Source organism: Delphinus delphis, chromosome 9 (genome assembly GCF_949987515.2).
Source record: "Delphinus delphis chromosome 9, mDelDel1.2, whole genome shotgun sequence".
Classification (NCBI taxonomy): domain Eukaryota; kingdom Metazoa; phylum Chordata; class Mammalia; order Artiodactyla; family Delphinidae; genus Delphinus; species Delphinus delphis.
Window position 1 is genome coordinate 39942458 of NC_082691.1, and position 6000 is coordinate 39948457.

The window sequence follows — 6000 nt, forward strand, 5'->3', positions numbered from 1 at the left end:
GGAAACTTTTTTCTAGTATGTATGTTAGAGTATATATCAAGCCTTAGTTTATTTGCAGTGCATGGTAAAAGCGGCATTTGTGACTAGAATGACAAGCATTCCAGACACTGATTTTTGTCACATCCAGTTCCTAAGGCAAAGTAGTCTGTCATTATTTTACTAAGGCAATATCATCTTGATTGACCTTAAAGTTACATTCAGTGTTCTTTTACAAGCAGGTTTGGGCATGACTGTGACTTAAAGAAAAAATAAAAGGCCTTCATGAATCCAGGAATGTTTCCACATGCAGTATTGCATTTCATAAGCTTAATGTTAATATGCTTAATTATTTTTCCTTTCTTTTTTCTTGAATAAACCTAATTGTTTTCACAAGTGTTTGTTTTAAATTCAGTTCTTTTTTATAGATTTTTTTTTTTTTAATAAATTTATTTATTTATTTATTTTTGGCTGCGTTGGGTCTTCGTTGCTGTGTGCAGGCTTTCTCTACTTGTGGCGAGCCGGGGCTACTCTTTGTTGCAGTGTGCGGGCTTCTCATTGCTGTGGCTTCTTTTGTTGCGGAGCACGGGCTCTAGGCACATGGGCTTCAGTAGTTGTAGCATGTGGGCTCAGTAGTTGTGGCTCGCGGGCTCTAGAGCGCAGGCTCAATAGCTGTGGCACACAGGCTTAGTTGCTCTGCAGCATGTGGTATCTTTCCGGACCAGGGCTTGAACCCGTGACCCCTGCATCGGCAGGCGGATTCTTAACCACTGCGCCACCAGGGAAGCCCTAAATTCAGTTGATTCTGTCTTGTAGTTAGGAAATGGAAAATTGACTAGATATTTTTGCTCACCTACAAATTTTAAACCAAATAACCATTTAAAAAGTACTATATTTAGTGTCCACAAAGCAGATATCTTGTGGCCAGAATTTTCTGCCAGGAATACACCATAAGTCTTTTGTTAGTATTGTGAGGAAGTAAGAAAGGACGTAGGAAATTTTATTTTCTGCAATATAAATGAGATTTTTTTCCTCTACGATCTCAGAGCTCAGTAAACATAGGGACACCTTAAAATATATTTATTTATGATATTTATTTCATGAGCCCAGGCACTTTCCGGCCTCTGAAGTACACAGGCCTTATTTATTGCTGTATCACCATCTGTCAGAAAATATTTTGAGTTGAACAGAAACAGCAAAAGAACAATCCAACTTGCAGATGTTGTTCAACTGAGAAATTAATTCCAACGACTGAAATTGTCATTTAGGGAGCATGGGTTTATTTGTTTTTTTCATTTTGATACAAATAGTTTACATGATCTGACTCCTTGGGATAAGGAAAGAAAATGCTAATTATTTTTCATTTAGATTTGCATTTGAAATTGCACTTTAGGGCTTTACACAAAAAGGTTTCAAGAGCCCTGTGACACCTCCTGTTGCCCTGTGTTCTCTGTTAGCCTACTATAAACAGCTGATCTGCACTCCAGAGAGAGATCTATAAATACTCTCCGTGGCAGGAGGAGTTCAGGGCCATCTTTTGGAAGAGAGTCTAGGAATAATACACAGTGTGTTCTCAACAAAATTTGTTTCCCTGTTGAAACAAGAATAGCCCTTCCAGGGGAAAAGTCACAAAAAGGCAACTTTGGGGAATGGACAGGAAATTCTGAGGGGCAGTTTTATCTGCATTCTCTTTGAGATTGATGGGTGGGCATTTTGAGAATGATTTCTGTCCTATTTGTCTTTTTCTCCTCCAAATCATTCATTCATTCATTTCCTTTTTCCTTTGTGGCGTTCATTTTTTAATTTATTCATTCAACTAACATTTATTAAGCAATTCAGCATTATAAGCCACTTTTTAATTTTATTTAACAAATTTGTTCCAACTACAAGACTTTACATTTTCCTATTACTATATTTTATTTCTTCAAAGCATTCGTCACGGCTTGATACCATCCAAACAAATGTTGCTACGTTGTCTGTTTCCCTCTCACAAATTGTACTTTGTCAGAAAAAGAAATTCTCTGTGTTGTTCAGTGCTGAAGTTCCCAGATCTGGGGGGCATCTAGTGATAGTAGTGTTGATAGTAAATAATAGTAATAATAATAATTATTATTAATAGCAGCTACCTTTTGCTAAAATTTTTTAATGTTCAGAAATGAATGAATGAAGTCATACTAGAGGAATCACTGGCATTAATTAGGTCCAAATCATGTTAATGCACTTAATGACCAATTGATCCCATAAATTTTCACTTTCAAATAACCCAGAGTTTCCTATAGGCAGAGGGTTTCTGCAGTCACTCCTTTTTACCATTCCTCCAGCATATTTGTATTCAACAGGAATTAGAATTACTTTTTTTGTGTGAGATCTTAACAGTGTATTAAATGAATGATCACTTGAGGCTGGGGCCCTAATTGTCTTTACATTGTATTTGATTCAAGAATCCTTAAAGAGGACTGATGGTAACACCAAGAGTCTACCCTTGCTTTGATTCCGGCATCATCTGTTCCTTGCACAGTTGTTGTTATCAGAGTTTTTGTTAATTCTTTTACAAATGGCAGAATGCAGGACAGGACAGTGAAAGTTCAGGTGAGGAATGAACAATCAAAATAATTTTGACACATGGAAAACAAGTCAAAATAAAGAGCTAGTGTTTTACAAAAATTAATGGAAATTCTTGTATTTAAGTTAAAAAAAATAGTTGACAATACATAATAAGAAAATGCCCAGAATAATAGTATTATTGTGAGAACAAAATACATCACATTCTTTGAATGATGAAAATGTATGGTGAATATGCTAAAAGCATGAAATTTTATGTTCTTTGATAAAAATGTATGCTCAAATAAAGGATACCATACATTGCATTTATAAGATGGATACTAAAAATTTACTTCCATTTCAGCAGGGTCAATTTAATTTAGTCCATGCTTTCCCAAAGAAAGGGGCCTGACTCTCACCACAAAGAAATCTTTGGGTAAAGAATAAATAACTGTCTCTCAGTCAGGTTATAGGTAGAATTCAGGCAATGGATAGTAGAAAGGAGTGGATGATACTCAAGTCACTTCCACGTCTGAGATTTCATTATTGGCTAAATAATTCAAGACTAAAAACCAAAAAAAACCCAAATAGTAACAACAGCAAAAACCCCTGAAGGTAAATGGGAAAAGACAGAATCTTTTATTTCCAGCCATCAAAGGTAGAGGATATATTAATTTTTTTAATCAAAAGAGCTCTCTTGAGAACCTATGATTTTAGTTTCATCTTCTATATTAAAAAGAGCTACGAATGGGTAATTATCACAGATATTTTACTTCTCACTGTGAAAAGAGCACTATTATATGTAGCTTGAATCAGTTAGCCACACATACAAACACAATAAGTCAAAGATCTTTCAAATAAAATTTTCTAAAGCCTCAAGTTAGGAGCTCATTGTTTTTTACTTGTTCACATTCTAATTGTTGCTTATCATCTAACAGCAGGCTTGTTATATTGTGTTTCTTGACCATGATAAGAGTAAGTCAACGGAAGCTTGTTTTTATTATCTTTTTGTTTTTTGTTGTTTTTTGTTTTTATTATCTTAATATGTATTTCAGTATCTGGTGGGGGAAAATGGAAGGGAGAAAAGAGATCAAACTTGTCTGAGATAAAAAGATATGAGAATAATAGAAACATTTGTGAATTCTCTGCTGTCAGTACCATTAAGCAGAAGGTGGGCACAGATATTTCAGTTCTGAATTTCTCTAATATGTGGAATATGGCTGAGCGGGCTGCCACACTTTCCTCTCCATGCCTTTGTCAGAAAGAAGAATATTCCATTCACAGATCCCCAGCAACTATTAGAGTAGGTTCCTACCTTGGACTAACCTTACACCTGTCTGTCTGTCTGTCTGTCTTTCTCCCTCTCAGTTTCTCAAATACCTTTTGCTCTAATTATTTTTCTGGCTAATATTCTCCAGTGGAATTCATTAGTTTTATATACTTCACTGATTTTTACATTTTAAACAAGATGGTTCACCAGCAAAGATAATTCAAGTCTTTTTAAGCTCTATAGTTACATTTTGCCCCCAAATCCTCTGAAATTGTCAAATAATTTTTATAGTAGTTTTTAAAAATTATGAAAAACATCCACCTTAAATGAGTCTGATCACATTTTCTAAAGTTAGAAAGCACTTCTTGTTTAGGGTGTGATGTGGGTAAAAATAGTTTGTATACATTCTGTGGGAGTTTTTCAATCCTCTTAGATTTTTCCCTAGCATATTTAGAGTAAATTTTTCATTTAAAATTGTCTCCATCTTTCATGTAAAAAAAAAAATTCTGTAGATAACCAGCTGAAGTTTCTGTCTAAAACTTAAAGTTAGTATTCATTCAGTAGTTCAACTGAACCAATAACTACTATGAGGCATATCACTAAAATTCATTCATTTCAGATAACTGGCTCCTGCAAAAATTTGCATTATGTGTAGAATGAATGAAATGTGTCAGAATCTGTTGTAAAAAGTACAATTTATGCATATTATGTCCTTAAGATGAAATTCTAAAGGGCTTTAGCTATTAAGAATCTTTTATCATTTTATTTTTATATAATGTTCTGTAACATAGATTTTATATGGTATATTTTAACAAAATTGTGTTAGCAATCAAACGGAAGTATTTCCTTCTCTAATTCTCAGTTATTTGTCTTTACAACATCCCTGTACTTGAGGTGACCAAGAAAGAAAATTAAAAATTAATTAGACTGCCTGAGGTTATCGTGGAATGGGGTCGAGGAAAAAAATCCAGCTCGATCTCTCATCTGGTCATTCTCTTCTAATAGAAGTAGCACAAACTCAGGGAGTATGCGACATTGATTGAACATCCTCTTAAAAACTTCTACCATTGCTGTTTAATTAGGATTTTTCCTTGAACAAGCAAAATGATGCCAAGCCATTCTGATATCACCAGCATGAATCACTGAAAAGTTATTTAGCAAAATTTTGCTATGCCTTTAGTACTGTGCTATGTGAGATATAAAAAAGCCTTTTAAGACAGTCCTTCCATCAAGGTGCTGTGTCTAACAAGGGAGATAAATTTAAAAGCTAAATTGTATCTTGCTCCTTCACTCCTAGGAAATAAGAGAAGGAAATGATTAGCATGGGCTGTTACAGTAAATCACCGTGGAAGAAAAAACCTCCAGCCAGGCCTTGAGAATCTGGGAGGATATAGTTGTGCTGATAGAAGAATGAAAGGCATGTCAGGATGGGATAAAATACAGTTAAATGTATGGAGTCAGGAAGAAAATAGAGCATTTAAGCGGGAGAAGGGAGTGGCCGTTTTCGAGTGTGGCTGCGGAGCGTGAGTTGGAAATGGTTTTTAATATATAGGAGTGCTGCCAAATCGTGGAGAGCATTGAGAAGTCAAATACATGACTTTAGAACTGATCAGAAGGTTTCCTCATAATGTTTTCTATTCTTTTGATGCTAGGCCTATAATAATTTAATGACATGGATAGTGGTGTTAATATATGTTACTATCACTCAGTTCTATTTTCTTTTTCTGTGTTTTGAATCAAATTATATATTTACTTATGACAACTAGTTGGTATGTATATGTGATGAATACAAACCATCACTAAACCACAACTAAGAGACAAGTGTTTCGGTTTTGTTTTGTTTGTTTGAGTTAAGGTCTGTTCTAAAGCGTTTTTCTTAGAAATCATGCTGATGCTCAGGTTTCTATCATTAGTCTTCAATCTTGGGTGTCACTGATTTGGTTAAAGAAATTATACTTCTTGCCCCCGATCTCATTTAATGGCCAACAGTTAGTTACTCATGAATCTTTTCTACATACTCTTGCCAGCAAGATCTCTTTAAAATTAAAAAAAAAATTTTTCACTGCCCCTAGCTCACCCAACTCCTGTTTAAAATTTTTTAATTATGTTGGAATAAATTCCAATATTCTTTTCATAACCTATAAGATCTTTCTTTTTCTGGCTTTGGCTATCCATATAACTCTATCTATTAAGCTTACTCATGTGCTTTTTTC